This window comes from Numenius arquata, chromosome 4, assembly GCF_964106895.1.
Source record: "Numenius arquata chromosome 4, bNumArq3.hap1.1, whole genome shotgun sequence".
NCBI lineage: Eukaryota > Metazoa > Chordata > Aves > Charadriiformes > Scolopacidae > Numenius > Numenius arquata.
The window spans coordinates 48,445,772-48,458,723 of record NC_133579.1 but is presented as its reverse complement, the minus strand read 5'-3'; positions in this window follow the sequence as shown (position 1 = coordinate 48,458,723).

Below are 12,952 nucleotides of genomic sequence, written 5' to 3'. Positions count from 1 at the left end.
AGCAAAGTGCACATCACCGGAGCCCGATGCACCTTTACTAAACTCCAGGCAGGATAGAAACCTTCATAAAGAGTAAATGATAAACCTTTCAAAGTTACATGTTACTCAAGAGTTGAGCGTACCCAATGCCGTTAAAAACAGAATGCTGAGAACAGCAAAGAAGTAGGGAAGCAGTATTGTGGTAGAAAAAAAGGCCACTGAGGTCTGAGCATTTTGGAGGGTGTTCACCTTTAGATTGGGCCTGAAAATGGAAGACAAAAGTGTCTTCTTTCTGAAATTTCCCTTGTAACAATACACTTTCTCAAAGTAATACAAGTGTTGCTAAGACTGGCAGAAAGTAACTACAAACATGCCGGCAGTAAAGGAATTGGAAACATTGTTTTTCTTTAAAATCCACGTACTTAAAGTATCAAACAGCATAGGGAGAACATTTTTAAGGTGGAGGTCAGACAGTAAAACCTATAGAAGGTTAAAATGGCAATGAAAATGAATATGCAATATTGTGAAACTCTTAAGTCACATAAAACCGATGGACGTTTTTGTAAACAAGTTTTTTCTTTTATCCTTGAGACGCAAGGAAGCATCATCACAAAGTTTGAAAAAAAAAAAAAAAGGAAAAAAAATTCCCTTAAATTTTTTTGAGACACTGCCCTTCTTGTGGATTAAATCTGTGTACAGCTGCTCTTGGCACTGACATCACCTTTGAAAAATCTCTTCGTTTGAACAAATGTTTGGCCAACAGGTTTGTCTCAGAATGCATTCTTGTTTCACATTGGTCATTTAAGAATTACTCCTGTTCAAGCCCACTTTAAATATACCCAACTGTTTCCCATGTTCTTATAATTAAAATAATTTAGATTCAGTAGCATTTGAGAGTCATTACAGTTGTCTGCTTTTTTAAGTTAAACTACTTCTCTTTTAGTTTCTTAGTGATGCACATTTACCATTCCCTCAGCAACTTTATGGGGGACACTTGTTGACTGATCATTTCACAACCCTTCAGAGAGCTACACAGCAGAATAATTCCATAGAGCTTTGTCGTGTAGGTGAAGATGCCACCTGGACCTAATCTTTGTCAAGAGGAAAATGATGTTTTACAGAATGACACTGCAAAATACACAAACTGTACCTAAGTTATTAAATGAAATCTGCAAATTCTATGCTTTCTGTATTTGGAACTGTTTCCTCCCAACAGAAAGTTCCTAAACAGCAAATTATGTTTCCCTTCTCAAGAGTTATTAAAAGAAAACCTTGCTATGACATCATATGTCAGGCTGCATTACAGTAATGCTTGCCATGGGAACTTGAAAAAATGGGTGCAATCTTTTCCATTTAGATTTTTCTGCTTACAGATGGAGCTTATGTCAGTCACATGACTAAAATTTTTTTCTCTTCGTCACAAAAAGACCGAAACTAGTATTCCAAATGTCATCAGCTGAATAAATAAATTCAACAGAAGAGCACACTCTCACCACCCAACGCTCCTTCTACAACTGGAAAAAGTTCAAAATCTTCAAATTGGGTATATTCCGTAGTTGAATTGATAAATGTAGTTCAAGAGAATATTCATCAGTTCAGCCTTTATGTAAAGTACTTCTAAAAATCAGGTTTCTCTCTGCTTCTTGTAAACAATATACTGCAAACATACATGAAATTTGTTTTCTTAGCAAAGGGTATTTTGGGGTTTAGTGTTGGTATATAGTATCAGGAAATAATTGAAAATTCCATGACACATTTCACAAGATCAAGTGTGGCAAAAGAGTTGTGTATTAGTCATTGCTTTTCAGCTTGCAGAAATCTAAAGAATAACTTTAGCTTGCAAATAAAAAACAGTGTCTTGGGGACTGAATGCGGTAGCTGTCAGAAAGCATGCAACAACACTAAATAATTTAATGTTAAAGGGAAAACAAACGGGTATAATGAAAGTGCAGTAAGAATTTATACACGTCTAGAATATTGACGTATGTGTATAACCTTTGTCTAGATTAAACAAAGCAAACACCTTGTACTACCAAGTTCAATAGGCAAAAGGGCTTGAGCATGAAGTCCTGAAGTTTTCTTTTCAAAGGCTGTGGAAGTGATGAACTTTTTTTTTTTTTTTTCTGAGATGATCCTTTTTTAAACAAACCAACCCCTCAAAACTATTTTTTTTTCCTAGATGATCCATTTTAAACAAACAGATCCCTCAAAACAAACAGGCCTCTTTGTGATTTGTATATTCAGTTCCATATTCTAATAACTACATGTAATTAAAAAAATTAGTCTTACTTGCTCAAAGTATGTAACATTTCTGAGCAACAGATTTACATAAACTATTAAGTGCATTAGATAAAACAACAACACGGTGTTTACTTTTTTTTTTCACACAGCTGCTTCCAGGATTTTGCATAGATGTTTGAGAATAATACGTTAGTCATAATAACTTTAATTTAGAGCTTGGGCCATACATGATCACTCGTATCCATTGATCATGCTATATTTTCCACCAGAGGACAGTTGCTCTTTGCAAAGTCTTCAGGGCAAAGGTACTGTCTTGCTTTTCAGTATTGGCAAATAATAAATATATGTGCACAAATTGCAAAAATACTGAAATTACAGGTGCTAAGAAGAATGTCTACGGGATTCTGTTGAATTTCTGAAGTTAGTTTTAAAGAACAGCGTCAACATATTTGGAAAAAACTCTCTGAATATTAAGACCAAGCAAGATGATAGATGTATCTATACAGAAAAAAAATGGAGCATCTGTTTACTTTTGTTGAAGATATCGAAACAGTCCTGTTACTCTCTAAGAATGAGGCTTAAGCAGAATTTAGACATGTAAACCCAAGATCTTTTTATTACTCCCAAAACACCTAAAACTTGTATTTTTAAACTTCTATCTGCAAAGTACGCAAACTAAGTATCACTAAAGTCTACAGTAAAAACCCAAAGCCATACCTGTTGTCCCGTACATCATCTATTAATAGCTCAGACTATTTCCCTTAGAAATCTAGTTCTCCTGTTGCCATAATTTCCCACGGGATGCCTGTATAGCTCCAATACCTATGGGAGAGGTGAGAGTCAGCCTCTTAGCTGAAAACAAAATTGGGATTTCAATCTCAACCCCACAGTACCACTGTCAATCCAAAAATCATGGAACCATGAATGGAGATGATCATTGAGCACCACTAGTATAAAGAAATTCAGTGTTACAGTTTTGCAAAAACACATGCAGAAAACCATGGGCTGCTGATTCAGCCTGAAACAAGTTCAGCAGGGTTTACTTGTTACTGCAAGTTTCCCGTATCCTTTTCTAAGTGTAAGGTACAACAGTTCAACTTTGTCATTACAAATAAGAGCATATATCCCAACATAGATTTTTTTAAAAATCACACGAACAGCAATAACCAAACCAGTAGGTACCAAACCAAAAAGGAAAATATTGCAGCTTAATATACTTTTGCCCAAAATGCCTACATTTTTTTAATGATTTTTTTCCCCAGGCTGAGACTGTGAAAGGATTACAAAGCACACAGCGAAGCAGCAGCAGCATGTGGTATTTTGGAATTCTGACTTCCTCAACTCGGAAGAGTTAAGGATCTTTGCAAAGCAAAACCTTTTTATCTAGAAGAGTCTGAAGGGGTTAGATGCATACAGAGTGATAAAATGCATCAGTGTTCGTTGCATACAGCTTTGTATAGGAAACCGGACTGTGATTCCTGAATGACATACACATTATTCTCCTCTAAAAGACTTCGGTCTATTTTCTTACTATTGTTTATGAGGAGGAGGTGGAGCGTTCAGTGTTGCTTGGAATGTTCAGTCTTTTTTAATGTAAGTTTACAAGCAAGAACTTTTTCTTACATACAGTTTCATTTGGATTAATTTTTTGCTCATTTTTAGCTGAGACAACTTTAGCATCCTTTAAAAAGTTAATGAAAATACACAGGAAAGACATTCAGTGTAATATAAGAGATCATATTTTGTAGATCTGAAATATTTCTGTACTTGGTACTTTCTGGTAAAGGAGGCCAACAACTGAGATTTTGATAGAAAAAGCAGCAATTAAACACCATGAAAAAAAATATTGATTGTTTTTACCTTATTTAATGCATCTTGGTGCTTGCCAGAAGTTCTTATCTTCTTTGCTAATTACAGCTACTTGAAAACTGCTCCAAAGTTAACGGGTACAATTAGAAACCTTTGGGTGATCAGTTTTGCTTGTGATTATAGGGGAATACCATTCAGAAGAAAATAGATGGGGAAAACCCACAAGTAAAAGTGAAATGGGCAATACAATATCCACGATGTATGTCTATAATTACATATTACTTGTGTGGGTGTTTTTTTCCCTCTAGCACCCCTGCATTTGTTAGAGTTTTTGGAGATGTATTCTTAGAAAGATGTGTCTCCTACCTTGTACATAAAGACAGGTGTATATACATTCGGCTTTCCACTTTCCAGTTTTATATTTTACTAAATGAGCTCTAAATTGGCGTGCTGCTGTCTGTCAAACAAAAAGGCAGCTCCAGCATGCTCTGTTCCTTTTTTAAATGACTGAGAAAAATATGTAGGTTGTGGCTTTGATGCAGTGGGTGGTTTTTTTCAGTCCCCTGAACAGAAAATTGAGCATGTGTGAATCATATCAACATAACCTATACATCATTGGTAAAAATCACAGCTCTTTGCAAATTAAAAAACTGTCACTATTTTTCATGGTGCACCAGTCTAAGCTATTAAAATAACACATCTTCACAAAAAGAAAAAACCAAAGGCACCATTAAAAACCTACTTCACGGTTTTCCTGAACAAGCTTAGTTTGCACATTTGGAGATGCATGAAGATTAAAATAAATACATACATTTTCTATGCATGTGATAAAAATATTTATTAAAATAAGTTACAGTATGATGTAGCTAATTGTTTCATTATTAAACAAAGAGCAGCTCATATATACATATATATAATTTGCTATATAGTTTTCCTAATTGGAAAATATATATAGAAATATTTCTTTTTTAGAGTGCTCTCAGTAAATCAACATTCTTGTCGATTAGTATGTCCGAGTAAGCCAGCAATATTTCCTACTGACTATTGCCCAGACCAGAACAGTTAGTGGCTCAATTAGTTAAACAAACCTCCCTGAACAATTTGTATGTTTCATGCCTTTTTTCCTTCCCAGTTTCCACATTTAAAAAAAAAAAAAAGGAGAGCAAATAGAGGTCTGCAGAAACCACATAATGATGCTAAATGCAAAACTCCAGCAATTTTATGAGGCAGAAATTTAAGAAACGTGCATATGCAGGTTGCCCCATCTTTTCTACCCATAGAATCAAATATGTATTTCCTTTACTGATTGCTTGAATACTCAGTTTTCTTTCAGCTTACAGACAAAGTTTAGAATTAGAGTTACTGCTCCAGATCTTACATTAAATCTGCAAAAGATGTATACATTTTTATGGTACTGTAAAGAAGAAAACAGCTGAGTCTTGTTTTCATTAAATAGCAGGGAAAAAAAGAAGCACTTTGCTTGTGTAAAATAGCATGGTTGCTGCTGCTGCTAAAACTGACTCTCTGTTAGTGTGAATGCATTAATTGCTATCAGTAGACTTCTGACGTTACCTGAACCCAGCTGTGAAACACCCCATGAGCTGGATTACGTGATGAAGGGAAGTACTTGGTCTATGAGCTACACAACAACTTCTGGCCTGCAACATCAGGCTGTTTTTTCTCAGGGAAAAAATTCTACTAGTAGGGTTTGTTGACACAGATCTCAGTTGAGAATCATGCAGTTGGTGGCAAGGCCACCAGCTTCTCTTTTGAAATGCTGTGACCTCCTGTTTAGTGAGGAAGATCACGAATCTGCCTGACCACCTGGAGAGTAATTTGGTAGATGAATGACAAACTGAGAAGCAAAACCACCATATGGAGTTGCCAGGAGAAGTGATCAAGGTGAAGTCAAGTGATGAGTTGTAATGTTCTGCTTAGGGAGACTGGCATGTCTGTATCCATCACATTTGCTTGGTTATGGGATAAAAGCTCATTTGTGCAGCCACCAAGGAGCACAGAAAGACCACCCTCATGAGCTGTACAGATGGCAAACCTGCAAGCCTGGCTTCAGATCTAATGAGAGGTATCTTTTGTAGACAGGTGTACTTTGTGATATAGTGTGCCATTAAGGTCAAGACATCAAGAGAAGCAGCCTTCAGTTTCGTTACTGAAATAATAAAACACCCCAAAGAACTCTCAGAGTATGCAAGCTCCACCATAAAAATTGTATTTTAGCATCAAAATTCAAGAAAATAAGTGGCTTTTATTACAGCCCTCAAATTCATGAGTCCCCTTTACTGTTTTCTCAAAGGAAAAAAAGTGGCATTTTACTCTAATGAGTCAACAGATCAGCCTCAAGATCTTTTTCAGTTCATTAATCAAATGAACTAGATCCATTCATTTGGAACAAATCCCTCTCAGCTGATGTTCATAAGTCTCCCTAATGAACAAGCCTTTGGAGTCGCTCAGATGTGGCTGCCCTTGCAAATACCTGCTTGGAACAAGGAATATATTTGTGCCTGCTCTGCAACTATTCTCCAGCTGACCGGCTTCTCAGGCTCCCACTGGTTGATGCTTGCTCCTGTCTTCTGTGTTTGGCTCTTGCTCCCTGACAAAACGCAGCTCTCCATGTCTGGCTTGACCTTGCATCAGCCTTCCTCAACGAGGAAGACCAGGGCTACTGAAGCCCTTGTCTGTAACCCCTCTGCCAACTGTGGTACTAGAAATGGCTTTGTGAATAGTGTCAGCCTATTTCTTCTCAGAATGCAGCTGGCAATGTACACTGGCTTCTACCAAGAAGTAGACCACAACTCTCAGCTACAGCATAAACTCTTTACTGTGGTACTGTTATTAAACCTTCTCAATCCATTCAGAAAAAATTCAATCAGCAAATAATCTCTCTATAGGATGACTGAACTGATCAATAAGATGCTGAACTAAAATAGAGATCCTTTGGGCATTTGCAACAGTAGGATTAAGACTCTGGAATTTTGTGTCCCATAGACAGAGCTTAAAGAAATATTTAGGGTTCTTCCTCCTTCTATTCATGTTCTTGTTAAAAGTTGAGCCCAGACATAGTCACAGTATCCCCCTTTCTCTCCAAAACCGAAAATCACTCCCCAAAACTGAAAATAAAAGAGTTCAACTCTACAGTCTTAACTAAATTTAGAAAAGCAGGAGGACAAGTAGCTTCACTTGAAGGCTGCAGATTTTCATTGCTTGGCAAGAAACCGGGAATTCCTAATTGCTGGCAGCATCTCAGAGGAATCATTTGCTTTGTTACTAAATTACATGCATTTGGGGCTCTAAAATTACCTACAACTATCTTTTTTTTTTTTTTTCCAACAGCTTCAAAAATATAGTTGGTGTGAACTCTGTTAACATGTATGTATTTTTCTATGAATATTTCACATTTGGGGGTTACAAAGGTACAGTTAGCATACCAATACTCATTTATCTAATCAAGCCACAGTATTCCTACATAGCTCTGATTGCTGGCAGCGGCTCAGTTTCCCTGAAAGCAAATTAGACACACAGTCCAGGCTGACAAACTATTCATTGTGTTTATGAGCGTTCCATGGACCAAGCTGCTGCACTTCCTTATTTAGGCAGAAATACACAGATGGGGTAACCTGAACTAAGACATTCAGAGGTGTGCGAACCTGAATTTAAGTCAGTAATACAGCACAGAGAAGAACACCGGACACTTCCAGCCAAACAGAAATGATTTGTAACAGAACTCACCAGCTACATTTTCAGAAAGGTGGAAAGCCGTAGCTCAGATTGCTTCTTCCCGTTTCCCACTGCAGACATCAGGTGTTGCAGAGTGACGATCTGCAATATGAGTATGTATGGATTACCATTGAATTTTGACAAAGTTGACGAGAGAGTAATCTTCAGTTTATGAAGATAGATACTAGCCTGGCAGCTAGTTGGACTTTGCAGCACCCCAAAGTGCTCGTCACCTGTTGGAAAAGGTGCTGCTCAGAACACAGCCTTGCAGCTACCAAATGGAGCCAGCCCCTACAGGCTGATGTTTTGGAATGGACCTGGGAGGTGACAAAGGAAGCTCGAAGGTAAAGAACCTAGGCAGTGATTTTAAAGACATCAGGGTGCCAATAAATAGTCTGTAAATTTGTGTAAGTGCTCTTCTACAAGGAATTTGATCACAGTTTCCTGAGCTTATAACTCACTATGAGGAATTATGTCAGGCAGCAGAGGGCATTGGGACTACAAGTTAAGAGGACAGAAAAGGATGATCATCAGTTAAATGAGAAAAAAGTAGTGATCTTTTATCCCCCGAGCACTCTGCAGTGAGGAAACTCATACAGAAGACTGGGCACGCAGGGTCAAATATCAAGTATTTTCAAATTTACTGAACAATATTAGGCAGCCACATTACCACTATAGGATGGTATTTGTGCTGCTTACCTTATGCCTTGTTTTGCATGACCCAAGCTTAGTTCCATCCTATACTCCCCAGCCTTGCTGTGCTGCTTTATTCTCCTAGTCACTGTGTTTCCAAAGAGAGATGAAATAGCAGAGACTTTATTTTTCCTTTACATCCCCTATCAACCAATAGCATCCCTCCCTCTTCCAAGCAAGTTTCCAGAGCAGAGCTGCCATGTGTATGGAGTTAGTAGGAATTTCAGGATTATGATATGAAAAGATTTTAGTGATACCTTCTCCCAGAGAATATCAGCTATCCTTCTTTAAGCAAAGGGGAAAAAAAGCAAATTTTGTCTACTATATGAGGTCTCTTGATCTACTTGATATTTCATAGATGGAAGAGAAAGGAACTGAGAATACTCTTCATCAAAATCACTGTTTTATGCACTTAATTGTACTGGAATTATATTAATTTAAATATTCAATTATGTCTTTCTTTGAAAAGGGCAATAAAATATCCACCAATAAATAGGCTGGTGGCTTTCCACACACGGGTGTTCTCTTCTGTCTTTTTTAAAATCATGTTCCTTACTTTCTTCACCTCTCCTTCTTGCATTTCGAAAGTACTGGGCTATCAGCAGCTGTAACTCAAACAACTCTAATTTGATTCCTGAATGTATCGTATTTTTTCTATGCAATATTCTGTATCCCTAGATGAAATACACTTGGTGGACCAAATGTTAAAACCAGCTTTCCTGACTAATGCTACTATGAAGTCCTTTAATTAAAAGCCACCCTTACAGTCTGAAAAAATGCATTTGATGCCTTCTTCAAATATCTTTGTAATAACATTTTTACTGTTTGAACTGTCACACCTTTTTTTTTTTTTTTTTTCCCTGCCTTTGAGTAATTCAGAGTATTTCTAGGTAGAACCACTTCTGGAGCTGCCCAGAATAGAACCAAAACCTTGTTCAGTTTTCATGGGTTCTTTTAAAAAAACAGCCACAATGAACAGCTTACATCTTTTGTCCAATACCCAAGGACGCTTTGTGCTACTCAACTAAGTAGAGCATCCCATGGTGGTCACTGCAGAGTTTTGCTTGTGTCCAGGTGACATTGGTGCAAGCTCTACGTCTCAATTCCACATATCTGTATCTGCAGCTTTCTGAAGTTACTCTCACACCAAATGCAATGGCACCTCTAAGATGTGACGAAATTCACCTTGTTGGATGTGCTCGAGGTCTAAAGTTTGACTCCCACTTTTCCCCCTACTTAAGTAATATATTGTGGTCTAGTTGCCCATCACTGAGGACTCAGAAGCTCCCGTGCTGAAAGCTAACTTGAGAAGGCTAATGAGGGAGTTCAGCAGCGTTTCCCTGAATATATCTATGATGACCCTGAAGACAGATATGTGGTCCAATTTGATCAGCCATACTCCATAATTAGCCCTCCTGGGCTTTTCACAGCCTGATAAACAAGAGCATGTGGTTTCACTCATTTCTCATTCAAAATTTTAACAGAAGGTGGCTGAAGTGTTTCTTGGCTGTACCATCCCCCCTGCTGCAGCAACAGAAGCACTGTAAATGCCAGCCAAATGTGGTGACACAACCCACAAACAAGGAAATCATCAATACAGGAAAGGCAGGAAACACCTCTACACTTCTGGAGAACACTGACAGCAGTGAAGTCCTCTACTTCAAAAGGGTGGCTGAGAGAAGCTTAAATTACTGTAGGGATGATCTATTAATATGTCATGTTTTAGGCAGCAGGACAAGAAGAGCTGCAAGTACACCTTCTGTGGATATTACACTGGAAAATTTTCCTATCTCCAGTCATATACAGGCAGTTCACATGCAGTTAGGAAGTATCCATGGACTTGCTAAGTTTTCCTCCATGAAATTGCTCACTTTTCCTAGTGATGTCTCTTCCATACCGTCTTCCTCACACTGCTACCAACCTGGCTTTTCTTCACCATTAGGTCATCCCTTGAATTCCCATGTATCTCCTGAATTATGTTCAGAATCATTCCATCTCTCTTCTAACAGTCATTATCTCCTGTTACAGTCTGCAAGAACTCAAGAAATCACTATCGCTCCTCTGTGCTACCATAGTCCTAAAGAAGTTATTAAGGAAAGCAAGACAAACCTTGCTAATACCATTTTTCCCGTGCAGGATTGATTTTAAACTCTTACCTTTTGAGCCCCTTCCTCCAGACCCTTTTGCTGTATTCTGATCCATGTCTTGTAAAAATATAAGTGCACGTGATAGGACATTAAAGAATCAAAGAAGGAAGACAACAAAAACATGGACTTACTTTTTCCTTTTTGTTTTTTCTTTGCAATAGCATGCATAGAAGCTATATTAAGCTGAATAAGACTTCTATGAAGTTGGTAATTAACATGTAACTTACCAAGAGTTTTAGTGCTTACTTATCCCAAGCCAATATTGGAGCAGGTACAACCTTGAAGGGGGAGACTGAAGCATAGGAAAGGAGTGAGAAACGAGGAAGGGCAGAGAGGAATCACTACATTCTGACTGCAACCTCCCCGCACTGCTCGTTCCTTCACTGAAGGGAGCAAGTATGACTTACAGTGATAACATAAGGGAGAGGAGGAGTCTGGGGTGAAGCTGAGCCCGGGAAAGGAGGAGGAGTGTTTTTTTCCCTAAGTGTTTTAACATTTGCCTTTTTTTGATTCCCAATACCCAAATCAGTAATTAAATATTTATGCTAATTGGCAACAACTTAAGTTTAATTCCCCAAGTTGAAGCTGTTTTGCCCATGACAGTGCATGGTAAGTGATCTCCCTCTCTTTACACCTAAAAGCTTTCTTGCTCCTGTTCTTCCCGATTTCTCCCCCATCCCACTGGAGTGGGGTGGAATGAGTGAGCAGCTGTGGGGGTGCTAGGCTGTTGGCCAGGGCTAACCCACCCCTATCACCCAGGCAAGTGTGACGATCAAAGAATTGCCAGGAGAACTGAGCTTATTGAACTACATTTTCTGATGCTTGGAAGCCATCTACTGGATAGGTAAAAAGAACATAAGATCTTTCATAGCTAAATGCTAAATATGTCATCTGAAACTCAAAGGCCAATCATTTTCGACATTTGTAAGATGCAGTGTGTCCTGAAAATTATGGGGAAGACATTCAGCTGAACATGAGAACTTGGCTTACAGGATACAGGGAGTTAGTAGCTGCCGTATGCGTTAGACTTCAGCAGCTCCTGCACACAAACTCCACAAATGCATTCAAATTAGTTGTCTCCACATTTCAACAAAGACTTGATCTATGGCCAACCGCTTTACTAAAGAGGAAGATATTTTGGTTAAATGCCCTCCCAAGGTATTAATCTTTGAATTATGCAAAATTGGGATATACTGGATATACTGGAAGATGAAAGCATCCAGCACCCACCCTATCTCTTTCATGTTTTCTATTTTTCCCTCCCACCAGCACTGACCAGCATGCACAACCCCATGTCACAGGTCCCAGCAATGCCCCAGCCATCCTCCTCACCTGCTAGCCCTGAATGACACAAAGGTCCATGGTTCATAAAGAGAGATGTAAATAGCCAAGCCCCAAGGAGATATCTTCTCTGCATTTATCTCCTGTCCTGGGTAGGTACCTCACCTCCTGTCTCTGGGGTGCCTGGCTTTCCTTGGAAATTTTCTGATGAATCTCTAAAAAAGCTTCTGCAGGGCTACCTGCTCCATCCCTGACCAAGATCAGGGTTGGACTAACACCATCAAGGATGCTGTGAACAGGAACAAATGCCACTTAGTGAGGCAGCAGCACCCTTCCAGCCCAGCTGCCATGCCAGGCTCCTCTCCCAAATGACTTCCAGGGATCCTCAAAGACCCAAATCCTATCCTCTCACAAAACCAGGCCCAAAATGGCCTCCCTTCTGCCAGGGAGGCCTTCAAGCAACCCAAATCCCCGAGGGAAGGACCAGGGGCACCAAAATCCTGACTTCACCTTTTCATCAGAATCTGGAGCTTTTCAGAAAAATGAAGACTCAAAAAAACATTAGTGCTGTAACAGCACTAACAGACCAGGGTGACAGGTGGGACTGCCGTAATATTGCTGAAGTATAGAGGGACAGGGAAATCCAACTTCCAGCAAAAAAAACCTATGTAGGTCTTTTCTGTGCTTTGAAGAGAACGGACGAATCTTTATTTTTTCTGAATAACTAGACTAATTTGATCATACCTAGTCCTTAAATCTTTAGGCAAATTACAAACTGCATTTGAGAACTATTTCCTAGACATTAAACTCAATACCCTGAGACTAAGCAGGTAGACATACCAGCAACAACTACACTGGGTGATTTTTAATTTGCTTCAACTTAGTAACCACTATCTATACAAGAAGCAATTTCAGTATTAGAGCTGAAGAATAGAGATTGCCAGTATTTTTCTCTGGAGTTAAAAATGAAGTGCAATCGTGGTTCATACATTTTTTGAGACGCAATTTTTTAAAAAGATGACATTCAAGATCAACATCTTTCTCCTTTATAAGAAAAGATACAAATTTCT